This window comes from Bubalus bubalis, chromosome 11 (genome assembly GCF_019923935.1).
Source record: "Bubalus bubalis isolate 160015118507 breed Murrah chromosome 11, NDDB_SH_1, whole genome shotgun sequence".
In the NCBI taxonomy this organism is placed as follows: Eukaryota; Metazoa; Chordata; class Mammalia; order Artiodactyla; family Bovidae; genus Bubalus; species Bubalus bubalis.
Genome location: NC_059167.1, coordinates 20,305,602 through 20,327,428, shown reverse-complemented (window position 1 = coordinate 20,327,428; position 21,827 = coordinate 20,305,602). Strand labels below are relative to the sequence as shown.

The 21,827-nt window shown below is 39.9% G+C and overlaps 1 protein-coding gene across 8 annotated transcripts in view; it reads left to right on the top strand.

The window, feature by feature from the left end:
* SIPA1L1 (signal induced proliferation associated 1 like 1) overlaps positions 1-21,827 on the top strand; it is a 510,536-nt gene that overhangs the window by 210,270 nt on the left and 278,439 nt on the right. For all 8 annotated transcript variants that reach the window (XM_044924786.2, XM_044924785.2, XM_044924792.2 and 5 more), the window contains one exon: positions 2,868-2,928. The gene's annotated coding sequence lies outside the window, so the exon portion shown is untranslated. The remainder of the gene's footprint in view (positions 1-2,867; positions 2,929-21,827) is intronic.

Below are 21,827 nucleotides of genomic sequence, written 5' to 3'. Positions count from 1 at the left end.
ACTGGAAAAGGTCAGTTTTCATTCCAATCCCAAAGAAAGGCGATGCCCAAGAATGTTCAAACTACCACACAACTGTACTCATCTCATATGCTTGGAAAGTAAGGCTCAAAATTCTTCAAGCTAGGCTTTAACAGTATGTGAATCGAGAACTCCCAGATGTTCAAACTGGATTTAGAAAGGCCAGAAGAACCAGAGATCAAATTCCTAACATACATTGGATCATAGAAAAAGCAAGAGAATTCCAGAAAAATATCAACTTCTGCTTCATTGACTACCCTAAAGCCTTTGACTGTGTGGATCACAACAAACTGTGGAAAATTCTTCAAGAGATGAGAATACCAGATCACCATACCTGCCTCCTGACAAACCTGTATGAAGGTCAAGAACCAACAGTTAGAACCAGACATGGAACAACAGACTTGTTCCACATTGGGAAAGGAGAATGTCAAGGATGTATATTGTCACTCTGCTTATTTAGCTTCTATTGCAGAGTATATCATGCTAAATGCTGGGCTAGATGAATCACAAGCTAGAATCAAGATTGCAGGGAGAAATATCAATAACCTCAGATACGCAGATCACACCACCATTATGGCAGAAAGTGAAGAAGAACAAAAGAGCCTCTTGATGAAAGTGAAAGAGGAGAGTGAAAAAGCTGCCTTAAAACTCAACATTAAAAAAATGAAGATCATGGCATCTGGTCCCATCACTTCATAGCAAATAGATTGGCAAACAATGGAAACAGTGACAGAGTTTATTTTCTTGGGCTCCAAAATCACTGCAGATGGTGACTGCAGCCATGAAATTAAAAGATGCTTACTCCCTAGAAGAAAAGCTATGACCAACCTAGACAGCATATTAAAAAACAGAGACATTACTTTGCTGACAAAGGTCCATCTAGTCAAAGCTATGGTTTTCCAGTCGTCATATATGGATGTGAGAGTTGGACCGTAAAGAAGGCTAAGCACCAAAGTTTTGATGCTTTTGAACTGTGGTGTTGGAGAAGACTGTTGAGAATCCTTTGGACTGCAAAGAGATCCATCCAGTCCATCCTGAAGGAAATCAACCCTGAGTATTCATTGGAAGGACTGATGATGAAACTGAAACTCCAGTATTTTGGCCACCTGATGGGAAGAGTTTAATCCTTAGAAAAGATCCTGATGCCGGCCATGGTGTCGCAAAGAGTCAAACACGACTGAGCAGCTGAACAACAGCAATGTATGTCTGATGCCTGCAGCCACAGGAGATGTCTTGTGATTCTGGTACAGTTTATATATAACTTACATGAAATGGCCAGTGAGAGGGTTATGGAATTTCTAAATCATCAGAGTATTTGGTTGCTTTGGAACAGATTTCTCTATCTCATCACTGTTTGCATTTTGGGCTGATTAAGTGTACTGTCCTGAACCTTATAGATTGTTTAGCAGCATCCCTGGCTTCTACCGATTAAATCCAGTAGTATATATCCCCTTCCTCTCTTGTGACAACCAAAAATATTTTCAGACATTGCAGGATGTCCCTCAGGATATGGAACTGCCCCTTGTAGAGAACCACTAGGCAAGTCTATCACCAGCTACATCAAAATCACCTTGTGGGGGGCACTTCTTAATCATACAGTTTCCAGGATTTCTCTCCAGACTCCCTGATCAGATTATGTGGGGTGAGGTCCTGGACTGGCAATCTACATAGAGGTTGAATAGCCAGGTTTAAGGATTTGTTATGTAAAATGACAAAAAGGAACTTACAATACAGAAAGAAAACAGAAAGAGACTCTCAGGCTTAGAAAATGAATTTATGGGTTGCTGGGGTGGTGCGCGGGGGATGGGATGGTTAGGGAGTTTGGGATCAGATCAGATCAGATCAGTCGCTCAGTCGTGTCCAACTCTTTGTGACCCCATGAATCGCAGCACGCCAGGCCTCCCTGTTCATCACCAACTCCCGGAGTTCACTCAGACTCGCGTCCATCGAGTCGGTGATGCCATCCAGCCATCTCATCCTCTGTAGTCCCCTTCTCCTCCTGCCCCCAATCCCTCCCAGCATCAGAGTCTTTTCCAATGAGTCAACTTTTCACATGTGGTGGCCAAAGTACTGGAGTTTCAGCTTCAGCATCATTCCTTCCAAAGAAATCCCAGGGCTGATCTCCTTCAGAATGGACTGTTCGGATCTCCTTGCAGTCCAAGGGACTCTCAAGAGTCTTCTCCAACACCACAGTTCAAAAGCATCGATTCTTTGGCACTCAGCCTTCTTCACAGTCCAACTCTCACATCCATACATGACCACAGGAAAAACCATAGCCTTGACTAGACGGACCTTTGTTGGCAAAGTAATGTCTCTGCTTTTGAATATGCTATCTCGGTTGGTCATAACTTTCCTTCCAAGGAGTAAGTGTCTTTTGGTCATGTACAAATTGCTGTATTTAAAAAGGATAACTAACAAGGACCTGTTGTATAGCACATGGAACTCTCTCTGCTCAATGTTAATGTGGCAGCGTGGACGGGAGGGGAGTTTGCGGGAGAATGAGTACGTGTGTGTGTGGCTGAGTCCCTTCACTGTTCGCCTGAAACCATCACAGCATGGTTAATCGATTATACCCCAGTTTTGTGGTGTATAAATGTAAATTTTATATTATACAATATAAAAAGTTCAAGAAAAAGAATGTTGTGTAAATAGAATTGGCTATTGTTTGGCTTAAATTTAGATGTATGTTGACTACACATAGAGATTACAAATTAAAGAGGGTTTTAGAGGGAAAGCATAACATTTCACAGTTATGACTTGATTGGTAGCTATGATTTCCCCCTTTATTACTATTTTCAAAATTTGAGAATAATCTGATCATACTGAAGTTCATAATTATTTTACTCTAGGTTTTGTGAGAATACCTCAAGTTGGAGTTGGAAGGAAGATTTACCACGACTCATGAATCAGGTGAGTTGGTCGATTAGTTACAAAGGATCATTGAACTCAGAGTTTATTGTTAGAAAACCTGCCACTTACAGCAAACTTTTGATTTGGTAAATGTGGATTGTATGTCTTTCCCCACTGTTTTTTCCTCCTTTGATAGCTGAGAGGCAGAAACGGGGAAGACAGGAGACTCTTGTGCAGTTTTTAGTCATTGATTTCTAATTCAACATTTTCATCATTATAGAGTAAATTTTCCGGCAACTTAGTAATATTTTTGTTACATGATTATTTTCGTTCCATCAGCATTTCAGAACATCTCTGTTTCTTAAAATTTGACTGGAGGTTGTACCCTAACCTGCTTCTAAATAAGAATCGTGTTAACCCTGATGTGTTAGTTTATCATTTGGAACACCAAGCTCCTGAAAAATTAAGAGATGGCTGGATGATCTGTTGGATTGACATTTGCCGTTGATTCAGAGTGATTGCATTTGTTTACTGCTGGCTAGAGACCCAGTTCTGTCCTGGGCTTATCCCAACATTTAGTGGATATTTTTCGAACGCTTTTATTCAGTTGTCAAGGGACATTCTCATTGAACAAAATAACAGTTTAATTTGATAGAAAGAGAGTTTTCTATAGGCTGAAATACTATAATATGCTAAGCTCCTAAATTCAGATAAAACAAGTGATTTGGCATTAGGTAGGTTGCTTTGGTTTTGTTACTTTGTACTTAACCCTGCTCTTAGCCAGATGCTGAAACAATGAGTTTGGAATTTTTTTATCAGCTGCTTTGTCATAGCAAATTGCCTAAGGAGCCAGCTCTTCTGGAGTACTGCATTCTATGAAGGACGGTCAAGGTTATCTGAGCATCTCACCTCTGCAAACCTTTGTGCAGAGCTAAGGGCTTCTTTTCAGATGCCCGCTGGGTAATTGGAGCACTGATTTCAAAGTGGCTTGCTATTTCTGACCTTCCTCGAATTTCAGTAAGAGAAAGGGGAAAATGATTATCTCTGAAAATGTTTTTCAAGTACATTAGGACACTTTCCTGTTAGCATTGATTTGACCATTCCCAGAATCATTCTGTAAGAGGTGGGACTCCAAGAAAGATTTTTAAATCTCTGTGATTTTTAACTGTTTGAAGAGCTTGAGTTTTTTTTTTTTGTTTTTTTTTTTTTGTTTTTTTTTTTATCAGTAACACAACTGAAAAACTACTTTTGAGAATGTAGCTCTTTGGAACCATCAAAAACTGCTGAATGGTGAAGCAAACAGCCTGTAGGGTTGCTCCGCGTAGGGAGCTGTAGCTCATGTACTTTGCCAAGGACAAAAAAAAATCAGTGCATGTTGTTGAGTGCCCTCTGGTTCTCGCCTCAATCTTGGAAGTTGTTTTTCAAGATTTACTTTTTTTCCCTCCTCAGTACCTGTGTACTTTTGAAATGTGCACCTTCAGTGCGCTCCCTGTATGTCTTAAAGTATTACAAACACTCTTAAATAAGGATCAGTTCCTGGCTGGTACACTGGAATATGACAGCTAGTCAAAGTGTTAGGTTTGGGAGTTAACCGTGAGGCCAAGCTCGTGTAGCTTTTATGGTGGAGCAGCCACACCCTGCCTTTTGATTTCAGTTGAATTTTTAATGGTGGTAATATCTGATGATGCTGGTACAGGACATCTGTTAGGTGAGGTGGGAGAGTCTTCGCTTATGCATTCGTACATGCTGGAGCTACTCAGACGGCAGAGGGGAAGGAGCCATGATGGAACAGTTCTGCAGACCTACTGGTGGCCTGACGGTGGTTTTCGAAATCCATACTCCTTTCTTAACTTCTATGTAAGGAATATCCAAACCATTCCCTTCCTGCAAGGTAAAAATCCAAAAAGGCAAAAAATACCCAAGAAAACCCAAACTCACAATACCTTGTATTTTATATGTGGTCCTGTATGTATCTTGGAGAAGGAAAATGGCAACCCACTCCAGTATTCTTGCCTGGAGAGAATCCCATGGACAGAGGAGCCTGGCAGGCTGCAGTCTATGGGGTCACAAGAGTTGGACATGACTTGGTGACTAAACCACCACCATGTATATCTTATTAAGTGCATCATTTTTATACTTTTTATTTATGTTTTGAGTAGTGTTGTTCTGGAATATAACTGAGAAAGCATACTTTTTTCCTTTCCGTAAATTAAAAAAAAAATGCTGTGTTTTTTCTAAATACCCAATGAGAAACAGTAATGTTAATCGAAAGTGATCTCTGACTAAATTATATGCTTTACACTAAAAACATTTGAAACATTCGAATAATTTTCTCCAGTATATTTTTCTTTGGATTTTTCCATTCTTGTATGGACAGTTATTTACTCATAGCTAAGTGAGATATTATTTACATTTTTCCCCTTTGTTGCAGTGTGGTTATTGGATGCTAGGCTTCTGCTTTTCATGACAGAATAACTAAGGAAGTTTTTTAAAACTAATTGTATTTATTTATTTTTAGTTGTGCTGGGTCTTCACTGCTGCATGGGCTTTTCTCTGGCAGTGAGCAGGGGCTACTACTCTCCAGTCGCGCTGCATGGACTTCTCACTGCAGCGGCTTCTTTTGTTGTGGAGCAGAGGCTCTCGGGTGCCTGGGCTTCGGTAGTTGCAGCACGTGGGGCTCAGTGGTTACAGGCTCAATGGATGTGGCACACAGGCCCAGTTGCTCCGTGGCATGTGGGATCCTCCCATATCAGAGATCAGACTTGTGTCTTCTGCATTGGCAGGCGGGTTCTTTACCACTGAGCCACCAGGGAAGCCCCTGAGAAAATTTTATAAAGCTCTCCACTTCTTTTTTTTTTTTTCTTCAAAATAAAAAAGAAGAACACTGGTCACATTTACTAAGACTAATAGCTTGTGTATATAAAACACAAAAGTAAAGACATCCATTTTGTTGTTTTATGGGAAGTCGCAACCATTTAGTAAGTGTAAAAAGGAAAGAAAAAAAAGTTAGTGTATTCTCCTAGACTTTCTTTGGTGCTCTGTGGAGTGGTAGCAAGAAATCTAATAATCAAAATGCCTTACATTGGTCATCAGGATGATAGACTGTCGATAGCAGATTCACACATGAGTTAAGAAATGGAAGCTGGGAAAACATTTTCTCCCTGGCTGTCTATCTTGTAGATTCCCGTCTCATCCACAGATGCACTCTGTTTTCTCATTATTTCAACAAATTATGTCTACCTTAAAACATGAGAGAACTGCTCTTCATATCCAGTACAGTTTCCTCTTTAAACATAGCCCAGTGACAGACAGTAGATTAACTAAAAACAGGAGTTTGAATATATTATTGCAAAGAAGAGCTCAAATATTTACCTGAGTAGATTTGTTAGATTCTGAGGCTCATCCTGAATTGGAGTTTCACAGTGGGATTGAGGGTACAAAAGGGAATCAGTATTTTCAAATATATACCAGCTTAAATTTTATATTTAAAATCTTTTATCTTTTTCTGAATTTTTACTTTATATTGGAGTATGTGCATGCATGCTTATCACTTCAGTCATGTCCAAGTCTTTGTGACCTCATGGTTACCTGGCCCACCAGGCTCATCTGTCCATAGGATTCTCCAGGCAAGGATACTGGAATGGGTTTCCATGCCCTCAATCCCAAACTCCTAATTGATCCGTCCCCCATACCTCTCCCTTTTAGTAACCATAGGTTTGTTTTTTAAGTCCGTGAGTCTGCTTCTGTTTTGTAAACAAGTCATTTGTATCATTTTTTAAGATTTTTTTTTCAGAGAAATACTAGCTGAAATTTTATTAACTAAAAGTGAATGTTGCTCAGTCATGTCCGACTCTTTGTGACCCCATGAACTGTACAGCCTATGGAATTCTCCAGGCCAGATTACTGGAGTGGGTAGCCTTTCCCTTCTCCAGGGGATCTTCCCAACTCATGGATCGAACCCAGGTCTCCCGCATTGCATGCGGATTCTTTACCAGCTGAGCCACCACGGAAGCCCATTAACTAAAAGCTAAGTATAATGTAATATGAAGGTAATAAAAATTTAGAGTAGCATAAGAATGAGTGCAGAGTTTTCCTTTTATCTTTGCTGCTAAATCGCTTCAGTCGTGTCCGACTCTGTGCGACCCCATAGACGGTAGCCCACCAGGCTCCCCCATCCCTGGGATTCTCCAGGCAAGAACACTGGAGTGGGTTGCCATTTCCTTCTCCAGTGCATGAAAGTGAAAAGTGAAAGTGAAGTCTCTCAATCGTGTCCAACTCTTCATGACCCCATGGACTGCAGCCTACCAGGCTCCTCCATCCATGGGATTTTCCAGGCAAGAGTACTGGAGTGGGATGCCATTGCCAGAATTCTCCGCCTTTTATCTTTGGCCATGACTAATTTGACTTGAATTTTGTATGCCCAGGAATCACTTCAACATTATTTGATTATGCTAATTTGTTATTTAAAGGCTTCTTCTTTGTTCTTAAAAAAGAAAACATTTTAACAGCCTGTAGAACTGTAGAGTGACCCCTTCACATTTGCTAATCCTAGCATCACCTTTTTCTTTTCAGTCTGAAAAAGTTTTCGCTGAATTCTTAACCTTTATCTTTAGAACCTGAGAATACAGTTTCCACATCTAATAGAGCATTGCCTCTTCTGAATTCATTCTAGGGATGAATAGAACACATGAGAATAGGAATTAAATTATCTTTGGAGCTGTGTCTTATTTATTAGTACCTGCTCATATTCTGGAGGCCCTGGATTTGTATGGATTCGATTCTTTACAATTATACCATGTTACCCACTTTGTTGACTGTCTAATAAATTAAAATTTGCTCATGAAGTAGATTTGAGCTTCTTACACAAGGAATCAGAGAATAGAGAAGCAAGAACACGAACTGTGTGTGAGCGTGAGTGGAGGTTAGGGTAGGAAGTATGCAGAGCTCTGCTCTGCTCCTGCCTCCCCTTCAAGCCTTGAAAACTAGGGGTGAAAGCATTCTTGAACACCTGGCTTCTGGAAGTGGATCACAGGATGGAATGGGAGGTGAAGCTTGGGGAGAGCTTGCACCTGCCATTTCTTCATGATGCCCTGATGCTTCTCAAAGGGCTTTGGAAACTCTTAGGTGGTGGAGTCTTAATTTAAAACCTGGGCTTTGTTTTAATGTTGTCAGGGAAGCCTGGTGTGCTGCCGTCCATGGGGTCGCAAAGAGTCGGACACGACTGAGTGACTGAACTGAAGAATCTTTTAGATATAAAAGGAAGTTGTAAATGTCTTACCAGTGTTTGAGTGGCTTTTGTCAAAATCCCATAACAGCCAAATTCAGATCATATCGCAGGTGAAGTCTTACGTGTAGCAATATCCAGTAATGCTGTGCTTTGGTACTCCCTCTCCTGGGAGGAGGACTTTATTATGTCTTTTTGAAAATGGCTTTTAAGCATTGAAGGCTTGAAGAACCACCATGTTCTGTGCAGTTCACATCTGCATAGAACATGCAAGTTTCTAGTGAGTCTGTGAGAGGTTTGGGTGTACAGTCCTTCCAAATAACATCAGCCTTTTCAGAGTAGGGGATGTATGTCAAACTGTTGTTTGTCTCTGCACATGGCTAGCTCTGTGTTCTTCCCGTAATGGTTTCCTTAATGAAAATGGACTGATCAGTGCTCTGGAGGAGTCTTCAGTAGGTAAATAATGGATGTTTGCTCAAAAACTAATAGACTTTGATTTTTTTTTTTCATGGAGTCATTAAAAAAAAAATCTAACTCAATTCAGTGACTGACTGCTTTCTGCTACCGACTGATGTTTTTCTCCCCAGTCAGTTGGAAAATAAATGGTTTGAGAAATGGACCAGGTAACATTTGATGGGTATAGGGACCTCTGGGCGTGTTCTGACCTTAAAGCGTTCGTGGTTACAAGCAGTAGGATATTTATTCTACTGCTGTTGCCACTTGTTTTCTCTCTGAATTTATTAGTGGAAAAGTTAATTAAGTGTGTACCTATTTAATGCCTAATATATAGAGAGAGCTTTTTGCTTAGTGGTGACCAGGAAAAAAATACGAAAAAAAAAAAAAAGAAATGCTTCTTGTTTTTCTGGAGGGGGAGATAAGATACAATTAAAAATTGTCATACTAAATAATCAAATGTAATTAGGCCTTTAGTGGAAGTATACGTAAAATGCATTTAGGTGTCAGCAGAGGGAGAATTAAAATCCACAAAGGCGGCATCATTAGAACTGGGCATTGAGAGACCTATCCATCTTTCCATCCATCCATCCATCCATCCATCTACCATCTGTCAATGTATCTCCCAAAAAAGTAATATTTGTTTCTTCAAATAATCAAAGTAATTCATATTTACTGTGTAAAATCTGGATGTTCGTAAAAGGCCCAGATGTCAAAGTAAAAATCACCCAGTTCCCACCAGCTCACCCAGCTGCTTCCACCAGAGACAGCTATGCTGCTGCTGCTGCTAAGTCGCTTCAGTCGTGTCCGACTCTGTGCAACCTCATAGACGGCAGCCCACCAGGCTCCCCCGTCCCTGGGATTCTCCAGGCAAGAACACTGGAGTGGGTTGCCATTTCCTTCTCCAATGCATGAAAGTGAAAAGGGAAAGTGAAGTCACTCAGTCGTGTCCGACTCTTCATGACCCCATGGACTGCAGCCCACCAGGCTCCCCTGTCCATGGGATTTTCCAGGCAAGAGTACTGGAGTGGGGTGCCATTGCCTTCTCCGAGAGACAGCTATACCTGCAAGCATTTTCACTTTTTATTTGTGAGCTTTTTCAAACATTCACAAAAATAGGACAGCACAGCAAGCCCCCATGTACCCATCAGTCTAGCTTCAACAAGTACAGGCATCTTACCTTTCTCGTTCATTTATCTTCTTCCTGTTTTATGGTTTAAAAACTTTTTGTTTGTGTGTGTGTGTTAAAGCACAGACCGAATATTATACCATTCAACCTATAACTATATCACGAAGTATTTTTTTAACAGAAAATGACTTTAAAGTGAGTCACAATATCATTTCCCTTAATGAAATGAGTGATTATGGTTTAATATTATTTGCGTCTAGTTTGTCCTGGAGTCCATGTTCACCTTCTCCTTTGTCTCAAAATTGTCATTTTACAGTTTGTTGGAATCAGGATCCAAACCTGATGAACGCATTGCATCTGTCACTTTAAAGACTTTCTTAATCTGTAACGTTTTCCCTTCTCTCCTTCTTGTTCGTGTGATTTATTGTAGAGGAAACTGGGTCATTTGCTTTTTAGGATTGCTAGCATTTTAAGAATTTTCTTTCATTTTTGTCCTACGTGACTGTACGTTTTAAAAGCAAAGTTGGGATCGTGTTTTGCATGCTGTTTTTAACAATAATATAAGGATAACATTTTGTTATTTTTTATTCCATGATTTTTTCTTTTCTGTTAACTCTTATGGCATTAAAATAACTAAAAATGAGAACGATGCATTTGATTGTATTTAAAGTAAATCTTACTTTGATTATATGTAGTTTTACGACAAATTGGTTATTTCTCTTTTTCCTTCCCCACGCCCCCCTTTCTCCCTGCCTCCATCTTTCCTCACTTTAGCAGCAGTTACAGATAGATATAACGTTGGTGAGGTGGTTCCCTAAATTTAGAGCCATGTTATTTTCCCTGAGGGATAGAAATGCATGGTTGTATACATGAGATGGTTCGCTGACAGGGTCGCAAATAAAGCAAGTAAATGGTGCGCATGCAAGGCCCTGATTTCTGGAGAGTCCCTACCAGAGGGGACCCTCTTCCTTGTTGTCAGTGTAAGCTGATCTTTATTAAAAGTTAGGTTTGCATTCTCACATGAGTGTTCGTCACTGGTGGGAAAGGACTCTTAGTGGTTAAAAGGGAGCATGACTGTTTCCATTTAGTGATGTTAACATAATTTTGTCATTGCTATATTAGGTCCTTTTTTGGTTACTGTCAAAAGTTTTTAGGCTGGAAAAAGAATATGTTGACAGGCTCCACCAGTAATAATGTGTTACACCACCTGAAGCTTCTTGTGGCCATTAAGTTGACAGAGTCTTCTGTTCTTCATCAGATACAACCCCAGCTTCATTTATGGATGTTTTGGTTGCTCCTGGTAGTTTGTCTTCTTTTATACTTGATTAGATTTTAATTTAGCAGTGTTTGCGGAGATATCTGCAGCACAGAGATATTGTGCCTTATTCTGTAATCCTGCTATTTGATAACCCAGTAACATCCTTGCAAGGTGTTTTTTAAAGTTAACTTTTTAATAAAAGTAATAAATGAGTTTATAAGATTTACTCCCTGTCTCCTCTTGCTGGCTCCCCAGAGGCAAACACTTTGTTGATTTGGTATTTATAATATAAATATATTTTGTGTTTTAAAACTTCACATTAACATGTTTCAGGGATCTGTCCATGCTGGTTGAAGTAAATCTAGTTCATTGTTTTAAACTGCTGCTTAGGTTATATGGACTAGTCATGGGAAAATACCATAGTTTTTCTGCCATTTTCCTATTGCTGATCTTCTATATTGTTTCCAGTAGTTTCTGAATACAAATAAGGTTGCAAAGAATATCCTTGTCCTTGGCACTGCGTACGTGGGCATATGTTTCTCTAGGCAGTTGTCAGGTCATGGGGTGTTGTAATAGATACTCCCAAATTGTTTTACTACCAGAGTGGCTCCCATCAGTAGAGAGGGTTTAATCTAAATATGTGTTCTTTAATTTCACATATTTATCTAGAGAAATGGGATGGGGCAGGGGCTAAATTTGAAGAGCTGACTTACTTACAAATAAGTAGACCTCATTAACTTCTAAATTTGGTTATGAAGTTTTAAGGCTAGTTTTATTTATTGGACTCTCTTGCTGCCAGATGTGAATTTATACATACGGAATTCTGCAGTTAAATAATGACAGGTAAATTGTCATAATGGCTGTTGAGCTTTTGTATAGAAATAACAGCTCGTTTTAGAATCTGCATCGAGGGCTATCTTCAGCGCTTCTGAGGATGGATGGCTCCTTCAGTGTACTGCTCACCCCTGTTCTGACCGCTAAGGAACGTGTTGAATGTTCAGGGCAGCACCTGCCTCGTTATGGACTCTGCAGGAATGCATAATTAAACGAGAGCCACTGCCGCCACAGGAAGACATACCATTCTTTGTCCTGTGGTTTCCCTTGAAGGACTTCTTAAGGACACTCTTCAAAGTAAAGAACGTTCTATGCCCTTTCCTTTCCTTTGTCTGGCATGACAGGGAAGATAGATACAGTTCCTTTATTCCTTTGCTCTCTTAAGAATATAGTCATTATTTTATTAGGTGGTTATGTTCAGGAACTCGGATTTTTTAAGTCAGTTTTAATATTGTTGTTTAGTCACTAAGTCATGTCTGACTCTTTGCGACCCCATGGGCTACCTATATAGCCTGCCAGGCTCCTCTGCCCATGGGATTTCCCAGGCAAGAATACTGGAGCAGGTTTTCATTTCCTTCCTGCTCCAGGGGATCTTCCTGATTCAGGGATTGAACTCATAGCTTCTGCACTGGCAGGCAGATTCTTTACCAGTGAGCCACCTGGGAAGCCCGTCTTAGTATCATGCCCCCTCTTTCTCCACAGTAGTTATCATGCATATTCTTTTTAATGTCTAAAAAAGCCCTGTAACCAGAGGTCCCATCGGGATGCTGAGCCTCTCTCTCTTCATCTATCAAATGGGCTCCTAAGACACACGCCTTGAAGGGTTATAGGGTGTTCGGTGCCAGCGCAGTGCCTCCGAGGAAGTGAGCTGTCCAAATCACATGGTCTGCCCTTCCCCTGAAACATATGAGGAAACCAAGCCTCAGAGTATGAAGTGACATACATTCTCCCCTTCAGTTTGACTTAATGACTAAGATAATCTCTGCCGCACATCACGTCACACTGTGTCTCTGCTTCTTGAGAAAGTACAGTGGTAGCTCCTACGCACATCTTTCTTCTTGCCTGGCATTTCCTTTTCTTCTCTCCACCTGTCAGTCATCTTTCCTTCTGAGGGAGGCTGTTCTGGCTCACCTGACAGATGGATATTATCTCATGTCCTCATCCCCTGAGATGTGTCTTTCACTGTGGACGTTTGAGCTCATTTGAAGGCTTCTTGGAAAACTCGTCTCTCTCCCCATATTATTTAGAAAGCACCTGTACTGTAAATGCTGGTTATTTAGGGGGAAATAACTGCTTCAGAAGACAGCTATATTTGTTAGCAGCACAATGTTATTTCTGTGTTTTGAAAGGGAAAATTTCAATGGAAAGAGATAAGCTCTCAACGTGCATTAAACCATGCTTTTATCATGTTGCTGCTGCTCACAGACCTCTGTTCTGCCTTTTACACTATCATCTTTCAGCCCAGTCAGTTTGAACTAAGGATTATGTTAAATAAACAAGAACAAAACTCTCCTCTGATCAATCATGTATCATTGCCTATGGATAAGTTTGCCTGTGACTCTCCCCCAGTGTTTCCATCATTTTTTCTGTGCTGTAAAAAGTGGTCAACAAAATAAAAGTAAAATGAAAAGATCAAGTAGAAATGTGCACCTGTAAGGATAGCTTGCAGATGTTGTATGTGGACTAACCAGTACATGAAAGTGCACGTGGAAGCCAAGTTAGAAACTTTTTTAGTCTTGAATATGAATGAAAGCACAATTCAGTGAATGTTTCATTGTACAGCATACATATTTTAATTTCATTTCAACAAGTTGAATAAATCCTTTTCTCCTTGACTTGAGAACTGCTCGTATGTGATGCTGGCTCATATGTAGGCCACTCTGGAAATAGGGAGAAAGTAATGTGGGTAAGCTTCTCCCAGTGCACAGACCAAATGCGTCTGTTGATGTGTGAGTTTGTGTGAAAAGACTGCCGTGCCTTAGTTTATATTTGAGGTGTGAAGGAAAAGCGGTCTGATAGAATTTGACATCCAGCAGGAGCCTTAACTGTCATCTGTGCATTTTTGTACCTTACAAAACAGGTATTCACAGAGATCAGTGTCTGTCCCACGTCTTACTGCTTTATGGTGTGGTGTGTGGACTTAAGGCTCTGAGCTGGTGGAAATGGAACAGCACTGCTGATGCTTTGGGGACAAATTCATTAGCATTTCTTCACCCATTCAAGGACCTCAGAGTATTTCCTAAGTCATTTGTCTTTTGTGTTTTGAATGTTTGGAAAAGTAGATGTTGATGGGGTTGGAGGCTAGGATGTTTTTCTTTGGACACTGTTTTAAAAAAATTTTATTGAAGTATAGTTGATTTACAGTGTTATATTAATTTCTTCTGTACAGAAAAGTGATTCAGTTTTTTATGTGTGTTTGTTCATATATATATATGTATATATATATTGTATGTGTATATATATATATATTCTTTTCCATTATGGTTGTGACAGAATATTGACTATAGTTCCCTGTGCTACACAGCAGGACCTTGTTGTTTACCCATCCGTTGTGTATAGTAGTTTACTTCTGCTAACCCCAAACTTCCATTCCTCTCCCCTCCCTCTTGGCAACCACAAGTTTGTTCTCTATATATGAATCTATTTTTGTTTTGTAGATATGTTGATTTCTCTTGTATTTTTGATTCCACATATAAGTGATACCATATGGTATTTTGCTTTCTCTTTCTGACTTCATTTAGTATGATAATCTCTAGGTCCATTTGTGTTGCTGCAAATGGCATTATTTCGTTGTTTTTGATGGCTGAGTAATATTCCAATGTGTGTGTATATGTACATACATTTTTCTCTGGATATATGCCCAGCAGTGGGATTACTTGATCATATAGCAGCCCAATTTTTAGTTTTTTGAGGAACCTCCATACAGTTTTCCATAGTACCTGCACCAATTTACATTCCCACCAACAGTGTAAATAAGTGATATTTTTCTCTGAAAAGCATTTCATGGCCATTGTGGAAAACATTTTTGAGAATCCAAGGGTGTTTCACCTTTTCAAGTCTTGACATTAATTATGCCTAACTTTTACTGTAAGGGCTTCATTTTGTCTTTATAGTCCCTGCAGCTCCAGCACAGAGCAAAATGTTTAGGAAGTGAGGTTGGAGGTCATTTATCTAACATGCCTCCATGTTCCTGCCCAGATCGCCAGTGAGAAGCACTTCACCCATCTCTGCTCCTTGCTTCCCTTTTCCATATCGTTATGAACTAAGGATCAGAGGAAACTCCTAGAACTGTTTGGATATTTGAAATACAAAATTCCATACTAATGAAAAGTTGAGCATAATCATTTCAGTCTCATTGGTTGAACTCTTGCTGCTGCTGCTAAGTCACTTCAGTTGTGTCCGACTCTGTGTGACCCCAATAGACGGCAGCCCACCAGGCTCCCCGTCCCTGGGATTCTCCAGGCAAGAACACTGGAGTGGGTTGCCATTTCCTTCTCCAATGCATGAAAGTGAAAAGTGAAAGTGAAGTCGCTCAGTCGTGTCCAACTCTTTGTGACCCCATGGACTGCAGCCTTCCAGGCTCCTCAGTCCATGGGATTTTCCAGGCAAGAGTGCTGGAGTGGGGTGCCATTGCCTTCTCCGGTTGAACTCTTACCATGTGGCAAATACTCTCCAGATTCCTTGAGGACAGAGCTGAGCTGGCTTGGCCTCCACCTTTAAGGACCTAAGACCTAGCAGGTGAGGCAGGTATGTATTTAGGTACAGTAATGGAAGTATTAGAAGTGTTGAAGCAATACATGTACCCTTGGTGTTTCTCATTAGCAGTATGTAGAAGGATATGAATGCCATGAATGATGAAAGTACAATCACAAAGTAATTAGGTTTTTTAAAATTAAATCTTATGTTTCAAATAATTATTACATGCCCATAGAGTAAAACCCAAAAGGTTACACAGTGAAGCTAAAGTGTGTAGATTTTATTTGGATTTCATCAGTTTTTCTACTGATGTCCTTTTTCTCTTCCAGGATCCAATCCAGAAATGTCATATTGCATTTAGTATGTATGCTTTTTAAAGTTTGAAGTGAAGTTGCTCAGTTGTGTCTGACTCTTTGTGACCTCGGACTATAGCCTACCAGGCTCCTCTGTCCATGGAGTTTTCCAGGCAAGAGTTCTGGAGTGGTTTTCCATTTCCTTCTCCAGGGGATCTTCCCATCCCAGGGATCGAACCCAGGTCTCCCCCATTGTAGGTGGATGCTTTACCATCTGAGCCACCAGGGAAGATACTTTACTGTGCTTTCATTCTGTTTCATTCCAGTTTATGATTGTAGTTTATTATCCAGTCTCTTATTAATGGACTTGAAGTTTCTCTGACCTTTTAACATTGTTAACAGTGCTGCTGTGGCTGTCCTTGAACCTTTAAGTGTATAGGTTTATGTAGAGGAGTTTCTGGGTTAAAGAATGTTGTTGTTCAGTTGCTAAACCATGTCCAGCTCTTTGCAACTCCATGAACTGCATTTGCAGCATTCCAGGTTTCCCTCCGTTACTGTCTCCTGAAGTTTGCTCAAACTCATATCTATCCATTGAGTTGGTGATGCCATCCAACCATCACATCCTGTGTTGTCCCCTTCTCTTCTTGCCCTCAGTCTTTCCCAGCATCAGGGTCTTTTCCAATGAGTCAGTTCTTCTCCTCAGGTGGCCAAAGTATTGGAGCTTCAGCTTCAGCCTCAGTTCTTCTAGTGAATATTCAGGGTTGATTTCCTTTAGGATTGACTGGTTTAATCTCCTTGCTGTCCAAGGGACTCTCAAGTCTTCTCCAACACCACAGTTCAAAAGCATCAATTCTTCGGCACTCAGATTTCTTCACGGTCCAACTCTTACATCCATACATGACCACTGGAAAAACCATAGCCTTGACTAGATGGACCTTTGTTGGAAAAGTAATGTCTCTGCTTTTTAATATGCTGTCTAGGTTGGTCATAACTTTTCTTCCAAGGAGCAAGCGTCTTTTAATTTCATGGCTACAGTCACCATCTGCAGTGATTTGGGAGCCCCCCAAAAATAAAGTCACTGCAGATGGTGACTGCAGCCATGAAATTAAAAGACGCTTACTCCTTGGAAGGAAAGTTATGACCAACCTAGATAGCATATTGAAAAGCAGAGACATTATTTTGCCAACAAAGGTCCATCTAGTCAAGGCTATGGTTTCTCCAGCGGTCATGTATGGATGCGAGAGTGGGACCGTGAAGAAAGCTGAGTGCCGAAAAATTGATGCTTTTGAACTGTGGTGTTGGAGAAGACTCTTGAGAGTCCCTTGGACTGCAAGGAGATCCAACCAGTCCATTCTGAAGGAGATCAGCCCTAGGTGTTCTTTGGAAGGAATGATGCTAAAGCTGAAACTCCAGTACTTTGGCCACCTCATGTGAAGAGTTGACTCATTGGAAAAGACTCTGATGCTGGGAGGTATTGGGGGCAGGAGGAAAAGGGGATGACAAAGGATGAGATGGCTGGATGGGATCACCGACTCCACGGACGTGAGTTCGAGTGAACTCTGGGAGTTGGTGATGGACAGGGAGGCCTGGCGTGCTACAATTCATGGGGTCACAAAGAGTCAGACACAACTGAGCGACTGAAGTGAACTGAACTGAAAAAATAAAGTCAGCTACTGTTTCCAGTGTTTCCCCATCTATATGCCATGAAGTGATGGGACCAGATGCCATGATTGTAGTTTTCTGAATGTTGCGTTTTAAGCCAACTTTTTCACTCTTCTCTTTCACTTTCATCAAGATACTCTTTAGTTCTTCTTCACTTTCTGCCATAGGGGTGGTGTCATCTGCGTATCTGAGGTTATTGATATTTCTCCTGGCAATTTTGATTCCAGCTTGTGCTTCATCCTGCCCAGTGTTTCTTATGATGTACTCTGCATATAAGTTAAATAAGCAGGGTGACAATATACAGCCGTGGTGTGATCCTTTCCCAATTTGGAACCAGTCTGTTGTTCCATGTCCAGTTCTAACTGTTGCTTCCTGACCTGGATACAGATTTCTCAGGAGGCAGGTCAGGTGGTCTGGATTCCCATCTCATTAAGAATATTTCTCAGTTTGTTGTGATCCACCCAGTCAAAGACTTTAGTGTAGTAAATGAAGCAGAGTAGATGTTTTTTGGAGATTGAAGAATATGAACCCTTATACTGGTGTAGCCACTGTGGAAGACAGTATGGAGTTTCCTCAAAAAACTGAAAATACAACTACTCCATGATCCAGCAGTCCCACTTACTGGTATCTATCGGAAGAAAGCAAAAACACTAATTTGAAAAGATATATATGCACCCCTGTGTTCATCGCATTGTTATTTACAGTAGGCAAGATATGGAAACAACCTAAGTGTTCATCAATAGATGAATGGATAAAGAAGATATGGTACAGATATACAATGGACTGTTAGTTACTCAACCATGGAAAGATGAAACTTTGCCATTTGCCATAACGTGGATGGGTCTTAAGGGCATTATGCTAAGTGAAATAATTCAAAGACAAATACCTCATGCTTTCACTTATATGTGAAATCTAAAACACAAAACAAAACAAAACAAAACAAAATCCAGACTCATAGAGAGCAGATTGGTAGTTGTCAGAGGGGAGGGGATTTGGGTTGGGCAAATTGGGTAAAGGAGGTCAAGAGATACAAGCTTCTGTGTATAAAATAAGTCATGGGAATGTAATGTACAGCATAGGAATATGGTCAGTAAGACTGTATTAACTTAGTATGGTGACAGATGGTAACTAAACCTTTTGTGGGGATTATCTCATAATAAATACAAATGTCGAATGACTATGTTTTACACGTGTGATGAATATAATATTGTATGTCAACTATAATTCAGTTTAAAAAAAAGCAAATGCCATTCAGCTAAAAAGGGACCCTGCCAAGGATAGAAAGAAAAAAAAAAGCATTACCATCTGTCACACATTTATGTCTTTTTGGTATAAAATTATTTCCCCCACTAAAAACCACCTCAACACTTAAGAATGTGTATCTTCACATCTTTGATAAGTATTCCTAAACTATCTTCCATAGACATATAAATTTACATTCCCATCGGCAGTGTATGCCTGCCTTCCTCTTTCCTCTTTCTGGGAGTGTGTGAATAAACCTTCTGATCCTTGTCAGTTTCGTAGTTGAACAAGGGGATCTCATTGTGGTTTTCCTGTGAGTTTTTCTCGTTATACATGAGGTTACACATACTGTTGGGTATTTAAGAGTGGTTTTCCTTTCTGTGAATTGACTCTTGTGATCTTTTGCCCATTTATCTAATGAGATAAACTCTTTATGTAAAAAAAGAAATTAGCTCTTTGTGATAGGACCTGCTGATTTTTTCCCCCGGGTTTATATTTTGTCATTTATTGTAGCTTTTGCCGTGTGGCAAACTTATTACTTTTGGATAATCAAAATTTATTTATCTTTTATTTTATGGGTTTTGGATTTCATGTCCTACTTAGAAGGGTTTTATACTCTCAAAGAGGATAAATAATATCTCCTGGTTTCTTTTAATACATTGTAATTTTCTGAATGTTTACATTTTTTGATCAATTTGGGGGGAGTTGTTATGAGTTGATATCCCATTCTCTTGTCTGTACCATTTATTCAGTAATTTATCCTTTTTGCCTTGATTTTGAATGTCACGTTTTATCCTATATCAAACTCTGTGAAGTATTTTTAGAATTTTTATTTTATCCTTGGTTTTATGGTCTATTCATAAACCAGCTTCACACTTTCGTTACATATTTATAACATATTTTACTATCTGGCAAGGATTAAAGCTGGTTTCCTTTATTACTCTGTTTTTCTTAATTACTCTCATTATTCTTGCTCATTTATTTTCCCATATGAACCTTAAGACTCAGATTCTGAACTTTCATTTGTGATAAATTTACACATTTATTTAGATTTTTCTAAAGCATGGATCCCCTAGGAATTTTTTGGTATAGCGCAAGTATTTCTTGTCTTCTTCATTTTTTCAGTTGAAGTAAAATTGACATATGACGTATTACTTTCAAGTGTACAACATAATGATTTGACATTTACATACATTGCAAAATTATCACCACGATATGTATAGTTAATGCCTGTTACCATACATAGTTACATTTTTTTTTCTCTTGTGATGAGGACTTTGAGGATCTGCTCTCTTAGCAACTTTCAGGTTTGCAATATAGTGTTATTAACTGTAGTTGCCATGTTGTATGTTACATCCCCTTTACTTACTTACTTTATAAATAGATGTTTGTACCTTTTGACCCTCTTCACCCCTATCACTCTGCCCTTAGCCCCTACCTCTGGCAACCACCGATCTGTTCTCCGTACTTATGAGCTTGGCATGTTTGTTTCTGTCTTACATTCCACGTGTAAGTGAGATGATATGTTATTTGTCTTTCTCTGACTGACTTCACTTAGCACGATGCTCTCAAGGTCCATCCGTTTTGCTGCCAATGGCAGTATTTTGTTTTTATGGCAGATTAATATTACACACACACACACACACACACACATGCCTCATTACCTTTATCCCTTCATGTATTGATGGGCAGTTTGGTTGCTTCCGTATCTTGGCTATTGTAAATAATGCTGCAGTGAACGTATCTTTTCGAATTAATACTTTTGCTTTCTTCAAGTAAATACCCGGAGGTGGAATTGCTGGATCACATGGTAGTTCTGTTTTCAGTCTTTTTGAGGAATCTGCATACAATTTTTCCATAGTGACTACACCAATTTACAGTCCCGCCAGCAGTGCACAGGGTCCCCTTTCTCCACATTCCTGCCAGCACTTGTTATTTGTTGTCTTTTTGTTAATAGCCATTCTGACAGGTGTGAGATGATACCTCATTGTGCTTTTGATTTTCATTGCTGTGATGATTAGCGATGTTGAGTATCTTTTCACGTGTCTCTTGGCTATCTGTATGTCTTCTTTGGAAAAATGTCTATTCAGATCCTCTGCTCACTTTTTAATCAGGTTGTTTTTTTTTTTTTTTTTTTTTTTTTCATGTTGAGTTGTAAGAGTTCTTTGTATATTTTGGATATTAACCTCTTATTGGGTATATTCTTTGCAAATATCCTCTCCCATTCAGTAGGCTGCCTTTTCATTTTGTTGATAGTTTCCTTTGCTGTACAGAAGCTTTTTAGTTTGATGTGGTTCCATTCTGCTTTTTTAAAAAGCTTATTTTTAAAAGATCAATTAGTGATAATATAAAGAGCAGTTACTCATAAGCTTGCTTATATTCCTTCCTATCAGGACAAACTACTGTTTTCATGTATTTTCTTCCGTTTCCCCTACAGTCTTGATGATGATGAGTCATGTTTAGGGTCTTTGTTTTATTAGACTGTGCATTCTGTAATTAGCACAGTGCCTTGCAAACCGTAGGCAAACCTTTTTAAGAACTCACCCAGGTGCTGGGACTTCCTTGGTGGTCTGGTGGCTGAGACTCCATGCTCCCAATGCAGGGGGCCTGGGTTCAGTCCCTGGCCAGGGAACTGGATCCTGTATGCCATTACCAGGATGGAAGATCCCAGGTGCTGCAACCAAGATCTAATGCAGCCCCAAAAATAAATAAATAAATATTAAAAAAAATAAGGAACTCATCCACACTGATGTGGGATCCTTGCTAGAAAGTAATTTGGGAGTATTTATTAAAATTTAAGATGTAGGCATGCCTACCTAGAACCTTCCATCTGCATTACTTAGCATCTCCCCTACGGAAAACAAGTGACTGTTAACAGTGAGGCACTGACTCCAGGGGCAATGGCAAGCGCTACTTTTTGGGGTACGTCTGTCACCCTCGTTCTTCCTTTCCCTTTCAGTCGTTAAGTTCTGTTGACCATGTGCACTCTTGCAGGACTGGGTCATAGCCCATGCTGAACTCTTTTAATCTGATTCTCCACCTTTAATTTAAAAAATCTTTGCAACTTAGTCATTCTTTAGATGAACATGTTAGAACTGATCCTGGACCCTTTCTGTGCTGAAAGTCACCATCACAGGCACTGTTGCTGATGGCGGGTCCTTTGATGAG